The sequence below is a fragment of the Mobula hypostoma genome, chromosome X2 (genome assembly GCF_963921235.1).
Source record: "Mobula hypostoma chromosome X2, sMobHyp1.1, whole genome shotgun sequence".
Taxonomy (NCBI): Eukaryota; Metazoa; Chordata; class Chondrichthyes; order Myliobatiformes; family Myliobatidae; genus Mobula; species Mobula hypostoma.
The window spans coordinates 5,556,444-5,572,251 of NC_086129.1; positions in this window are offsets into that span (position 1 = coordinate 5,556,444).

Genomic DNA, 15,808 nt, shown 5'->3' on the forward strand with positions numbered 1-15,808 from the left:
AAGGATGCTCTCATTGGCTGAGGGGTGTCAGTGGGCGGGACGCTGAGCGCTGGAAGCGGGCCGGAGTCTGGAACCGGGACCGAGTGAGGCCGGAGACCGGGAGCTGCGCCTCGGGTTTCGGCTGCAACACCGGCGGGTCCTGAATCCTTTCGAAGGCAGAGCTGAAGAGACTGGCGGAGATTCTGTGAGATGTTTCCGCTACACGGAGGGCGCCCGGCCTTTCCCCGCCGAGGATCGGGGCCTGTTGTCCCTGCTGCTGGGAGACGGGAGCTGCCCCGCAGCGGCTGCCGATGGATCTCCGGAGCTCTCACCGCTCCCCTGTGCAATCCGAATGGCTGAAATCCAAGGGAGAACAAGGCACAAAGGTAAACTCATGCTTTAGAAAATAAGAAACAGGAGCAGGCGTGGTCATTCGGCCCGCGGCGCCTGTTCTACCCTTTCCTCGGAATACACTCGATCTTTGACCTCAGCGCCACTTTCCTGCAACATTCCCAGCATCGCAGAGCCCCTAAATTTGGCTTTTGAGTTTAGAAAACTTGTGAAGAAAATTCCCAATATTCACTACAATCTGGGTGAGGAAATTTCTCCGCACCCTGTCAAAACCCTGTGAATCTGTGTCTGTCTCAGTCAGACCACCTCTTATTTCACTAGTTTTGAGACAGGCCCAGTCAATGTAATCTCTCTGAGGACACAACCTAAACCCTGAAATCAATCTGGGAAAATTCTTCATTCCCTTTATCCCATAGACTGTCTCCGGGAAGGAGACCAGACCTGTGCACAGTGTTCCATGTAGACCCTCAACAGGACCCCACATACCTTCAGAGGAGCTTTGTATTCTTGTATTAAACCATAAAACCTTTTTCCCTATCAGGTCTGTTTAACTATTTCATCACGGCTGATCCATTTTTCCTGTCTGCAGCTACAGTATCTCCTGCCGCACCCCCCACCCCGTATCCCGTTATGCCGTGACCAGTCAAAAATCAATCAACCTCTGTCTTCAATATACATAATAACAAGGACTCCCAAGTCCATGTGCAGCTCAGATTCCTGGATTTTCTCCCCGTTTAGAAAATATTCCACATGTTTATTTCTACCACCAAAGTGCCTGACCAGGTATTTTACAACATTGTATTTAATTTGCCACTTTCTTGCCTATTCTCCTAATCTGTCTAAGTCCTTCTGCATCCTACCTGATTCCTCAACAGTACCTGCCCCTCCATCAATCTTCGTGTCATCTGCAAACCTGGAAACAAAGCCATCTATTCCATCATCTAAATCATTAATATACAGAATAAAAAGAAGTGGTCCCAACACCGACCACTGTGGATCACCACTAGTCACTGAGAGCCAACCAGAAAACGATCTTTTTATTCGCACTTGCTGCCTCCCACCAATCAGCCAATGCTCCAACCATATTAGTAACTTTCCTGTAATACCATAGGCTCTTAACTTGGTAAGCAGCCTCATGTGTGGCACCTTGTCAAAGGCCTTCTGAAAGTCCAAATACACAACATCCACTGCATCCCCTTTATCTATCCTACTTGTAATCTCCTCAAAGAATTCCAACAAATTCATCAGGTAAGATTTTCCCAAAAGGAAACCATTCTGACTTTGTGCAACACACATCAAAGTTGCTGGTGAACGCAGCAGGCCAGGCAGCATCTATAGGAAGAGGTACAGTCGACGTTTCAGGCCGAGACCCTTCGTCAGGACTAACTGAAGGAAGAGTGAGTAAGGGATTTGAAAGCTGGAGGGGGAGGGGGAGATGCAAAATGATAGGAGACGACAGGAGGGGGAGGGATAGAGCCGAGAGCTGGACAGGTGATAGGCAAAAGGGGATACGAGAGGATCATGGGACAGGAGGTCCGGGAAGAAAGACGGGGGGGGGGGTGACCCAGAGGATGGGCAAGAGGTATATTCAGAGGGACAGAGGGAGAAAAAGGAGAGTGAGAGAAAGAATGTGTGCATAAAAATGAGTAACAGCTGGGGTACGAGGGGGAGGTGGGGCCTAGCGGAAGTTAGAGAAGTCGATGTTCATGCCATCAGGTTGGAGGCTACCCAGACGGAATATAAGGTGTTGTTCCTCCAACCTGAGTGTGGCTTCATCTTTACAGTAGAGGAGGCCGTGGATAGACATGTCAGAATGGGAATGGGATGTGGAATTAAAATGTGTGGCCACTGGGAGATCCTGCTTTCTCTGGCGGACAGAGCGTAGATGTTCAGCAAAGCGGTCTCCCAGTCTGCGTCGGGTCTCACCAATATATAAAAGGCCACATCGGGAGCACCGGACGCAGTATATCACCCCAGTCGACTCACAGGTGAAGTGATGCCTCACCTGGAAGGACTGTTTGGGGCCCTGAATGGTGGTAAGGGAGGAAGTGTAAGGGCATGTGTAGCACTTGTTCCGCTTACACGGATAAGTGCCAGGAGGGAGATCAGTGGGGAGGGATGGGGGGACGAATGGACAAGGGAGTTGTGTAGGGAGCGATCCCTGCAGAATGCAGAGAGAGGGGGGGAGGGAAAGATGTGCTTAGTGGTGGGATCCTGTTGGAGGTGGCGGAAGTTACGGAGAATAATATGTTGGACCCGGAGGCTGGTGGGGTGGTAGGTGAGGACCAGGGGAACCCTATTCCTAGTGCGGTGGTGGGAGGATGGAGTGAGAGCAGATGTACGTGAAATGGGGGAGATGCGTTTAAGAGCAGAGTTGATAGTGGAGGAAGGGAAGCCCCTTTCTTTAAAAAATGAAGACATCTCCCTCGTCCTAGAATGAAAAGCCTCATCCTGAGAGCAGATGCGGCGGAGACGGAGGAATTGCGAGAAGGGGATGGCGTTTTTGCAAGAGACAGGGTGAGAAGAGGAATAGTCCAGATAGCTGTGAGAGTCAGTAGGCTTATAGTAGACATCAGTGGATAAGCTGTCTCCAGAGACAGAGACAGAAAGATCTAGAAAGGGGAGGGAGGTGTCGGAAATGGACCAGGTAAACTTGAGGGCAGGGTGAAAGTTGGAGGCAAAGTTAATAAAGTCAACGAGTTCTGCATGCGTGCAGGAAGCAGCGCCAATGCAGTCGTCGATGTAGCGAAGGAAAAGTGGGGGACAGATACCAGAATAGGCACGGAACATAGATTGTTCCACAAACCCAACAAAAAGGCAGGCATAGCTAGGACCCATATGGGTGCCCATAGCTACACCTTTAGTTTGGAGGAAATGGGAGGAGCAAAAGGAGAAAATTATTAAGAGTAAGGACTAATTCCGCTAGACGGAGCAGAGTGGTGGTAGAGGGGAACTGATTAGGTCTGGAATCCAAAAAGAAGCGTAGAGCTTTGAGACCTTCCTGATGGGGGATGGAAGTATATAGGGACTGGACATCCAAGGTGAAAATAAAGCGGTGGGGGCCAGGGAACTTAAAATCATCGAAAAGTTTAAGAGCGTGAGAAGTGTCACGAACATAGGTCGGAAGGGATTGAACAAGGGGTGATAAAACAGTGTCGAGGTATGCAGAAACGAGTTCGGTGGGGCAGGAGCAAGCTGAGACAATAGGTCGGCCAGGACAGGCAGGTTTGTGGATCTTGGGTAGGAGGTAGAAACGGGAAGTGCGGGGTGTGGGAACTATAAGGTTGGTAGCAGTGGATGGGAGATCCCCTGAGCGGATAAAGTCGTTGATAGTGTGGGAGACAATGGCCTGGTGCTCCTTAGTGGGGTCACGATCGAGGGGTAAATAAGAGGAGGTATCCGCGAGTTGTCGCTGTGCCTCGGCAAGGTAGAGGTCAGTACGCCAGACTACAACAGCACCCCCTTTATCAGCGGGTTTAATAATAATGTTAGGATTAGTGCGGAGGGAGTGGAGAGCAGAGCGTTCCGAAGGAGTGAGGTTGGAATGGGAACAAGGTGCGGTGAAGTCGAGACGGTTGATGTCCCGTCAGCAGTTAGCGATAAAGAGATCCAGAGCAGGCAGAAGACCAGAGCGGGGTGTCCATGAAGAAGAGGAGGGTTGAAGACGGGAGAAGGGGTCATCGGTGGGGGTGGAAGAGTCCTTGCCGAAGAAGTAGGCTCGGAGACGGAGACGGCGGAAGAAAAGTTCCTTTTCTGACTTTGTACTATCTTGTCCTGTGTCACCAAGTACTCCATCAGCTCATCCTTAACAACTGACTCTAACATCTTCCGAACCACTGACGCCAGGATAACTGGTCCATAATTTCCTTTCTGCTGCCTTCCTCCTTTCTTAAAGAGTGGAGTGACATTTGCAATTTTCCAGTCCTCTGGCACCATGCTATAGTCCATTGATTTTTGAAAGATCATTTCTAATTCCACAACAATCTCTGATGCTCCCTCTTTCAGAACCCTAGGGTGCAGTTCCTCTGGTCCGGGGGACTTACGTACCTTTAGGTCTTTCAGCTTTTTGAGCACCTTTTCCCTTGAAACAGTAACTGCACCCACTTCTCTTCCTTCACACATTACAACATCAGACATACTGCTAGTGTCTTCCACAGTGAAAACTGACAGAAAATACTCATTTAGTTCATCAGCCATCTCCTTGTCCCCGTTACTATTTCTCCTGCCTCATTTTCTAGCGGTCCTATATCCACTGTCATTTCTCTTTTATTTTAACATACTTGAGAAAACGCTTACTATACACTTCGTTATCATTTGCTAGTTTGTTTCAGATTTCATCTTTTCCCTTCTAATTATTTTTTTAATTGCTCTCTGTAGAGTTTTAAAACTGTTCCAATCGTCTACCTTCCCACTAATTTTTGCTTTGTTGGGAGGCCTGTACATATCTGCCATCAATGTCCTTTTAACCTTGCAGTTTCTTAACTCAATCTACAATGATTCAACATCTTCTGACTCTATGTCACATCTTTCGACTGATTTGATGCCATTCTTTACCGGTAGAGCCACATCACCCCCTCTGCCAACCTTCCAATATAACGTGTAAACTGGGACATTCTGCTCCCAACTATAACCATCCTTCAGCCACGATTCAGTGATGGCCACAACATCACACCGGGCAATCTGTAATATTGCAACAACAAGATCATCCACCTTATTTCCTATACTACACGCATTTAGATACAACACCTTGAGTACCGTATTTTCTGTCCTTCCTGATTTTGCATCCCTAATGATTTGATACTCAGCCTGTTGGCTGCAACTAAGTCCCATCACCTGCCTGCCCTTTCTGACAGTCTGACTGCACGCTATCGTCAGTTTTTTACCAACCATCCTATTCTGAGTCCCTTCACTCCGATTCCCACCCCGCCCTGCTAAGTTAGTTTACACCCTCCCCAACAGCTCTAACAAACCTGCCCGTGATAATATTGCTCCCCCTCGGCTGCAGGTGCAACCTGTCACTTTTGAACAGGTCGTTCCCTCAGAAGAGATCCCAGGTATTGAAGAACCTGAAGCCCTGCCCCTTGCACCAGCTTCTCAGCCATGTACTGTATTTATCTGCCAAATCATTCTGTTTTAACCCTCACTGGCGTGTGGCACAGGGAGCAATCCAGAAATTACTACCCAGGAGTTCCTGCTTCTCAGCTTTCTACCGAGCTCTTGAAATTCTCTTTTCAGGACCTCATTGCTTTTCCTTCCTATGTCATTGGTACCAATATGTGTCCAGACATCTGGCTGCTCCCCCTCCCTCTCCACAGTGTTCTGGATGCGATCTGAGACATCCCTGACCCTGGCACCTGGGAGGCAACTTACCATCGGGGTGTCCTGCTCACGTCCACAGAATCTCCTGTCTGTTCCCCTCACTGTCGAATCCCCTATCACTACCGGTCTCTCCTTCTGTCTCTTTCCCTTTCAGTCAACCCTTTTATTTCTGAAACCACAGTGCATGACCATACACTTGCCAACACTGTATGCCATCTGCCACTTCACTGCTCTTTCTCCTGATCTGTCTTAAGTCCTTCTGTAGCCCTTCTGTTTTCTCAGAACTTCCTGCCCCACCACCTGTCTTCATATCGTCTGCAAACTTTGCTGCAAAGCCATCAATTCTATCATCCAAATCATTGACATGTAACGTGAAAAGAATTGGCCCAACGGAGAACCCCGTGGAACATCACCAGTCTCCGGCAGCCGACCAGAAAAGGCTCCCTTGATTCCCACTCTGCCTTCCACCAGTCAGCCTCTGCTCTTTCCATGCTAGAATCTTTCTGTAATACCATGGTCTCGTACCTTGTTAAGCAGCCTTGTGTGTGGCACCTTGTCAACACATTAACCTATTCTCCTTTGTCTATTCTGCTTGTTATTTCTTCAATGAATTCCAGCAAATTTGGCAGGCAAGATTTTATCTTGAGGAAACCATGTTGACTACGTCCTATTTTATCATGTGCCTCCAAGTACCCTGAGAACACATCCTTAGCAATCGACTCCAATGTCTTCCCAATGACCAAGGTCAGATTAAATGGCCTATTAAATTTCCTTTCTTTTGCCTTCATCCCTTCTTGAAGAGTGGAGTTTTCCACTCTTCAGGAACTATTCCAGAATCTAGAGGTTCTTCAAAGATCATTACAAATGTCTCCACAGTCTCTTCAGCCACCTCTTTCAGAACCCTGGTGCGTACACCATCTGATCCAGGTGACATCTACCCTCAGTTTTCCAAGAACCTTCTCTCTGCTGATGGTTATTTTACACACTTCGTGACCCTTGACACCAGCAACTTCCACCATTCTGTTAGTGTCTTCCACGGTGAAAGCTGATGCAAAATACTTATTCAGTTCATTAGCCATTTCCTTGTTCCCAGTTACTAACTCTCCAGCATCGTTCTCCAGCGGGCTGACATCCCCTCTCAGTTCTCTTTTGCACTTTATGAATCTTTGGTATCCTCTTGAATATTATTGGCTAGTTTACTTTCATATTTCATCTTTACCTCTTCAATGATTTTTTTAGTTTCCTTCGTCAGTTGGTGTTTAACAACTTCCCAACTCACTAATTACCCTCTATTATAGACCCTCTCTTTGTTTTTTATGTTGGCTTTGAATTCTCTTGACAGACATGGTTGTGTCAGCTCACCTTTAGAATACTTCTTCTTTGGTGTGTATATATCCTGTGCCTTCCCAATTGCTTCCAGAGGTTCCAGCCATTGCTGCTCTGCCATCCTCCCTGCCAGTGTTCTTTTCCAATCAGTTCAGGCCAACTCCTCTCTCATGCCTCTGTAATTCCTCTTACACCACTGTAATACTGATACATCTGATTTTACCTTCTCCTCCTCAAATTTCAGGGTGAATTCAATCACATTTTACCCTAAGGATTTTTTTTACCTTAAGCTCTCTAATCAATTCCAGGATTCATTGCAGAATACCTCTCGTGGGCTCAGCCACAATGAGCCATCTCGAGGGTATTCTGGAAATTCCCCCTATTTGGAACTAGCAGCAACCTAACTTCCCCAGTCTGCCTGCATATTGAAATCCGCCATGACTATTGCAACTTTGCCCTTTGGCATGCATTTTCTACTTCGCACTGGAATTTGTAGACCACGTCCTTACTACTGTTTGGTGGTCTGTACATAACCCCCATTAGGGTATTTTTACACTTGCAATGCCTCAGCTCTCTCCACAATGATTCAACACCTTCCGAGCCATTGTCACCTCTTTCTACTGATTGAATTTCCTTGTTTACCAACAGAGCCACGCCACCCTCTCTGCCTTGCTGCCTGTCCTTTCAATGCAATGAGTGTCCTTGGACAGAACCAGCTATAGTCTGCTTTCAACCGTGATTCAGTGACACCTGCCAATCTGTAACTGTGCTACAAGTTCATCGGCCTTCCTCTGTATCCTGCACATATTCAAATATAACACCTTCAGTCCTGTAGTCACCTTTTTCTATTCTTTCCACCTTTTACATTGGCAACTCCTCCTGTTGATTGTAATGTTGCCCTGTCATCAGCCTCTCCTCGCCAGGAGTCTCACTCCACTTTGCCTCTTTTTATCCCAATAAAATTATATGTTCAAAGTTTATTAAGGCTTCCCAAAGTTTGATCTTCTTTTATCATTAATAGCTTTGACTTGATGTTTTCAGATCTATTTGCTAACTTTTAATTACTTTGTGACGAGCTGCATTTTTATCTGACTGCATTGTTTACAGTTTAATAAACAACAATTGACTTTGGTTCCTGCTTAGTTCTCCACTGCCTGACAACATGCAAGCACAAATACAAATGAGAAGCAGGAGTGAAACACTTGGGTCTTCTCTGTCAGTTATTAACATTAATGGTGATCCAGATGTGACCTCAATTCTCCATTCTCTATGGCTCTGTTGCTTGTGGAGAATCTAATTTTGGCTTAAAGTTACTCAAAGACTGCTTCGAAGATCCTTGAAGGAAGAAAGTCCCAAGGACTAATAACCCTCCGAGAGAAGAAAAACACATTGTCTAATCTGTTTGAAATGAATAACCCTCATAGAGTAACTGGAGTGATGGAATGTAATGTCATTTCCACATTTACTCTGCCATCTCCTCTTGCTCTTCTAAATCCAAAAGAAGCAAGACTAGATTGTCCAGCATTCCCCATAAGACAATCTGCCTGTTCCATTCAATATCCCAGTAACCCTACTCTGAACTACTTCTAATAAAAGGAAAAAATGCAGTACACAGGGAAGATGAAAGAAAGATGAGCTTTATTTTTCACAGGTATATCGGAATATTGAATGACAATGAATCGCGCTGTTTGTGTCAATGACCAACACAGCCTGAAGATGTGCTGTGGGCACCGAACAAGTGTTGCCATGTTTCCAGTGCCAACATAACATGCCCACAACTTACTAACCCGGACCCGTTTGTCTTTCGGAATGTGGGAGGAAACTGGAGCATTCAGAGGAAACGCAGGTCCTCACGGGGAGAACAGCGGCAGGAATTGAAACCCAGTCTTCCGATTGCTGGGGCTGTGAAGTGTGAAGTTAACTGCTACATTACCATGTCCCCTGGATTGCATCCTTCTCTTTGCAATAGTCTCCGACAAAACCAAGGTATACTTAAACACTGGGAACACAATTAACATTTCAGAATAGATGTCACCTTGTTGCTATGAAAGCTTATTTTGCCCTTTGCAATGAGTTTTTTTTTTGCTCAAACCTTAACTCATGCCTTGCTTATCACTGAGTTTGACTACCCCAATTTTTTCCTGGGTGGACATTGTTCTTTCGTCTTGTCTGAAAGAACATCAGCGAGTTCACACCGGAGAGAAGCCCAGTTCAGCTGCTCAGACCGTGGGAAGGGGTTCAGACACTTATTCAGTCTGAGGAATCATCAGTGAGTTCTCACTGGGGAGAAGCTGTTCGCCTGTTCTATTTGTCGGAAGGCATTCATTCAATCATCCCACCTACTGGCACACCAGTCAGTTCACACTGGGCAGAGGCTGCTCACCTGATCTGAATGTGGGAAGAGATTCACTCGGTCATCCAACCTTGTCTTGCACAACCGGGTTCACACTGGGGAGACATTTTCAATCAGCTGCATGCTGGATATTTCTCCATCTCAGTTGCTGAGTCCAGAGGAAAGTTCAAAACTGACTGTCGGTGCCGAACTCAGCAAATATTGCTGCTGTTCATCAAACTCAGCAACTTATTGAAACTTATTGGCCAGTGTGAGCTCGGTAGTGACTCACAAGGGTGGATGACTGAATCCCGTCCCACAGTCTGAGCAGGTGAAAGGTCTCTCCCCAGTGTGAACTGACTGGTGTACCAATACTGGTGAGATGATCGAGTGAATCACGAATGGAACAGGTGAATGGCTTCTCCCCGGTGTAAACTCACTGGTGTCTCTGTATGCTGGATGACCGAGTGAATCCCCTACAACAGTGGGAGCAGGTGAATGGTGTCTGCCCAGTGTGAACTTGCTGAAGAGGCAGCAGATCAGACGACCGAGTGAATCGCTGCAGACTGACAAAGACTAAGGGATGAGAATTCAGTCTGACAGAGACAGGGGATGATATCTTCAGTTCAGCAGAGACTGGGAGAGCAAACCACTCGCTGACCCGTTGATGGTCTCATTCCCAGTCTCTCCCCGACTGAAGATCCCATCCCCAGTCTCTCCCGGACTGATGGTCCCATCCCCCATCTCTCCCGGACTGAAGGTCCCGTCCCCCGTCTCTCCCGGACTGAAGGTCCTGTCCCCCGTCTCTCCCGGACTGAAGGTCCTGTCCCCCGTCTCTCCCAGACTGAAGGTCCCGTCACCAGTCTCCCCCGGACTAAAGATGTCATCCCCTGTCTCTCCCGGATTGACGGTCCGATCCGCGGTCTCTCCCGGACTGACGGTCCGATCCCCGGTCTCTCCCGGACTGAAGGTCTCACACCCAGTGTATTCTGGACTGCTGTTCTCACACCAGGTCTCTTCTGGACTGAAGGTCCCGACGCACTCTGTCCCAGATTGAAGACCCCATGACCAGTCTCTCCCAGGTCTCATCCCTGCTGCATTTTCCAACAATTTCTGTTTTTATTTCACCATGACTGTCTGGGCCCAGGTCATGTGGTAGGGGGGTTCAGACAGCCATTGCAGAACGATGGAGCTGAGTGGCTCAGCAGGAGGACTGGCTAAGCTCCAGTTATCAGCATGGGACGGTGGGGCAGAATGGCCTGGACCACAGCCTTACCGATGTGATTCCAGTTCCCACTAAATCCCTCCCAGAGTGTTTCCATTTTTCCCATGGATGGCCGACGTAGATGTGATGGTGATGGTCCCTACTCATGTACAGTCAATGGGGGAGGTTTCTCACAGGGTCGCCTGGTCGTCCCAGCACATCCATGGCCATTAGCAGAGGTTTCTCACAGGGGAGGGTGATGGATCCAATCCATGCATGGAGAATGGGGGAGGTTTCTCACAGGGGAGTTGGTGATCCCAGCACATCCACTGGCAATGGAGGAGGTTTCTCACAGCGGGGGGTGGTGGATCCAGTCCATGCATGGACAATGGGGGAGGTTTCTCACAGTGGAGGTTGGTGATCCTAATAGATCGATGGCTGATGACAGTGGTTTCTCACAGGGGAGGGGGCTGTCCCACCACATCCATTGCACATGGGGGAGATGCCTCACAAAAGAGGGATGTGGGCCCTGACCATCCACGGCCGATGTGATGAGGTTCCTCAACAGTGGATGGGGGAGGTTTCACTGCACACTCTTAATTAGTCAAAGCTTGCAGCTTATTGCAACACACAGAAATGCTGGAGGAACTCAGCAGGGCAGCACATGCACGGAAAAGAGAAAACAATTGATATTTTGGGTTGAGACCCTTCTTCAGCACTTCCCTGTCTCTGTACAAACAAAAATGTAACTACTTAGGCCAATAATGTATAAAATGTTTGATGAAAAACAGTAATAATTACAGTATTCAAAACCAACAGTCACTTTTGAACGTCACTCTGCATTCAGCAACTGTGAAGGTTAAATATCCAGCAGGCTTCTTACTTCAAACAGGAGACAATCTGCAGATGCTGCAAATCCAAGTACACACACAGAATGCCGGAGAAACTCAGCACTCCGGGCAGTGTCTATGGAAGAGTACAGTCGACGCTTCAGGCCGAGACCCTTCAGCAGGACTGAAGGAAAATGATGAGGGGTCAGTGTTAGAGGGTGTGGGGAGAGGAGGGAGAAACACAAAGTCAGAGGTGAAACTGGGAGGGGAGATGCAAAGAGTTGGGAAGTTGACTGGTGAACGAGATACCGGGTTGGAGGTTGGGGAATCCAATAGGAGAGGACAGGCCATGGAAGAAAGACAAGGTGGAGGAGCACCAGACGGAGGTGATGTACAGGCGAGATAAGGGGAGAAAGGGAAAAGGGGATGGGCAATAGAGGTGGGGCTGGGGCATTACCGGAAGTTCAAATAAATCGACATTCATGACCTCAGGTTGGAGGCTACCCGGAAAGAATATAAAGTGTTGTTCCTCCAGTCTGGGTGTGGCCTCATTGCAATAGTGGTGTGTGTGTGTGTGTGTGTGTGTGTGTGTGTGTGTGTGTGTGTGTGTGTGTGTGTGCGCGCGCGGTGGGGGGGGGTGCATGGGTTGACGTCACAACGCGAATGGGAAGTGGAATTAAAATTGGTGTCACAGGGAGATCCTGCTTTTTCTGGCAGATAGAGTGCAGGTCCTTGGCTAAGCAATCGCGTCTCACCGATATACACGAGGTCTCGCCGGGAATGGAGACACGGTAGATAACCCCCGACGGGCTGACAGGTGAAGTGACGTGATGGGGCAGGTGGGGCACTTGTTCCACTTGCATGGATAAGTACCAGGAGGGAGATCAGTGGCGAGGGGCAAATGGACAAGGGACTCATATGGAGTGATGCCGATGGAAAGCGGAAAGCTGGACGGGGGTGGGAGGGAAAGAGGGGCTTGCTGGTGGGATCCCATTGGAGATGGTGGAATTTACAGGGAATTATGTGGTGGACACACAGGCAGGTGAGGACAGGAGGAACCCTATCCATGGTGGGATGACGGGAGAATGGGCTGAGAGCAGATGTGTGTGAAATGGAAGAGATGCTGTAGAGGGCAGTGTTGATGGAAGAGGAAAGGAAGCCCCTTTCTTTGAAAAAGAAGGTCATCTCCTTCATTCTGGAATGAAAAGCCTCATCCTGAGAACAGATGCAGCGGAGATAGAGGAATTGAGCGAAGAGGATGGTATTTTTACAAATAACAGAGTTGGAAGAGGTATTGTCCAGGTAGCTCTGACAGTCAGTGACATCAATGGATAAGCTGTCTCCAGACATAAAGACGGAGACATTGAGAAACGGGAGAGAGGTGTTGGAAATGGACTGGGCAAAGTTAAGGGTAAGGTGGAAGTTGGAGGCAAAGTCGATGAAGTCGACTGGTTTGGCATTGGTGCAGGCAGCAGCGCCAGTGGAGTAGGAAAAGTGTGGGGGTGACATCTGTTTAGGCTTGGAACAGACTGTTCCACATAGCTGACAAACAGACAGGCATAGCTGGGACACATGTGAGAACCCATGGATACACCTTTTGTTTGAAGGATGTGGGAGGAGCCAAAGGAGTAATAATTCACAGTGAGGACTAGTTCCGCAAGATGGAGGAGAGTGGTGTTGGAAGGTAATCTGTGTCCAGAAAGAAATGTTCCTCCATAATTCATATCCCGACTGCTGTTTGGACCCTGTATATAACTGCCATTAGGGTCCTTTTACCCTTGCAACTCTTAACTCAAAGCATTGAGATTCTCCACCTTCCGATCCTATGTTATCCCTTTTAATGATTTAATATTATTTCTGATACACAGAACCACGCCACCCCCTTTGCCTACTCACCTATCTTTCCGATACACCCTATATCCTTGTACGTTCAGCTCCTAATGGCAGGCATCCTTTATCCAAGTTTCAGAGATGGCCACATATTTGCCAATTTGTAGCTGAATTTCAAGATCGTCCATTTTATTTTTATGCTCCGTGCATTCAAATGTAAGGGGTTTCTTCTCTTATGTTACTGCGTAGGCTAATTACAATGATTCTTTTTTATGTTATAATTGAAATGGCTTCTTTGTTATATTATCTGCTGAGAATGTCCTCCCGCTAGTAGTTTGGATGGATAATGTTATTGATAAGAGGATGTTACGAACCAATTGGGATAGATGTTATTCTTTCTGTGTGTCTGTAAGTTATTGCGATGCGCGGGTTTTGGGGCAGAAAGCGCAAGAGAGAGAGTGAGGATGGACAAGGTACTGTGAGTCAGTTAACGGGGTCGGACCCCGATCAGGAGTCCGAGGTCCGTGGTGTTCGGCGAGGAGAGGAGACGGAGACGGACTCGTGTGGAGCGTCTAGTCGACCACCGTTTTTGGTCGCAGGCGGCAGGTCGAGGTGGTCCGAGGGGATCGCAGGGTGAAGAAGGAGGGTCCTGAGCTCCAACTGTTTGTGCACGAAGAGATAGAACTTTGATAAGTGTGGCGCCTTTTATTTTCCTTTTATATTTTATTCTTTATTAATTATATGATTCTAGTAATATCTATAAACTGTAGTTCATTTAATTGTATCTGGTGTATTGTCTGTTATTTGGGCGGGGTGGGGTACATCACACAGCATCCACACAAACTAATTACCCAGTTTGGCGGGGCCGAGGGCTGTTTCCCTAGACGACAGCGAGCTGAGCGACCCTGAGGCTCGCCAGGGGGCTAGACAAATATTACACTTTCAATCCAGTATTTGTTGCTTTCTGTTTTAACTGCACCATGTCATTATTGCCCTTCAACTCATCTACCCTGTGGTTATGCCTCATCTCCTGCCCGATCTTTCGATTATCTCTGTGGCACGCTATCTTTGATTTATTTCTGTTTTCCCCTTCCACAACCCTATCACCCGGTTCCCACACCCCTACAAGTTTAGTTTGAACCTTCTCTAACAGCCTATTAAAGGTGCCCGCAAGGACATTGGACCTCTTTGGGTTCAGGTGTAACCCGTTCTTTTTGTACAGGTCGGATCTCCCCCGGAAGAGGCCCCAATGATCCAGGAATCTGAAGGCCTGCCCCCTGCACCAGTCTCTCAGCCACACATTAATACGCCTGATCATGCTATTCTTGCACTCGCCAGCAGGTGGCAGAGGCAGCAATCCTGAGATTACTACCCCAGAGGTCCTGCTTTTGAGCTTCCGACCTAACCCCCTGAACTCTCTCTTCAGGACCTCTTCTCTTTTTATACCTGTGTCATTGGTACCAACATGTACCAAGACTTCTGGCTGTTCACCCTCTCCCTTCAGAATACTCTGCACCCGATCCGAGACATCCCGTACCCTGGCACCTGGGATGGAACACACTATGCAGGTATCTCTATCAGGCTGACAGAACCTCCTGTCTGTTCCCCTCACTATGGGATCTCCTATGACTACCGCATTTCGCATCTTCCTCTTTCACTTCTGCATCATGGAACCAGGCTTAGTGCCAGAGACCCCATCGCCATGTTCGTCCTGTCAGGTCATCCCCTCAATCGTATTCATAACGAGAAAAATATTACTGAGGGGTATGGCCACAGGGGACCCCTCCACTACCAGAGCTCTTTCCTTTGCTCTCCTGACAGTCACCCTCTTATCTAACTCCTGCAGCCTCGGGGTGACTGACTCCCTGTAGCTCCGCTCCATCTCCTGTTCACTCTCTCCAATAAGCTGTAGGTCATCGAGCCGCGGCTCCAGATCCCTAACACGGTCTCTCAGGAGCTGCATCTCAGTGCACCTTGTGCAGATGAGGCCATCCGGGAGATGGACAGTGAATGTAGGTCCGGGTAGGAAACAGCCGGAGAGGCTACATCTGCTGACCCCGACAGTATCATCCCCAGGGTACTGAAAGCCTGTACGAGCCTGCTGTCTGGTATTTTGGTGCACCCTGACAATCTGAGACCGAGTCAGGAAAAGATGTGGAATAACTCCTGCCTTGGTCCTTTACCCAGTATGGTAATTATCCGAACTTAATGAGGACAATCACTACAGACCAATCGCCCTCACATCTTATGAGATGAAGGTGATGCAGAGGCCGGTCCTGACTTACCTCGGACCCTCGACAGTTTCCCTACCAACCTCATGAGGGAGCGGATGATACCATCATCTCCCTGTTGCAGCGAGCTCACTCCCACCGGGATGATGCTGGTGGCATTGTGAGAGTCACTGTTTTTGATTTCTTTAATGCCTTCAATACAATCCAGCCACGTTGTCTGAGCAAGGATGGGAGTAGACAAATTCACTCTCTCCTGGATTACTGTCTTCCTGACAGATAGACCCCAGTTTGTACCGCTGGGTGGTTCTGTGCTTGAGGTGGAGATGAGTGACACTGGAGCCCCACAAGGGATTGTCCTGTCTCCGTTTCTGTTCACACTGAACACCTCAGACTTTCAGTGCGACTC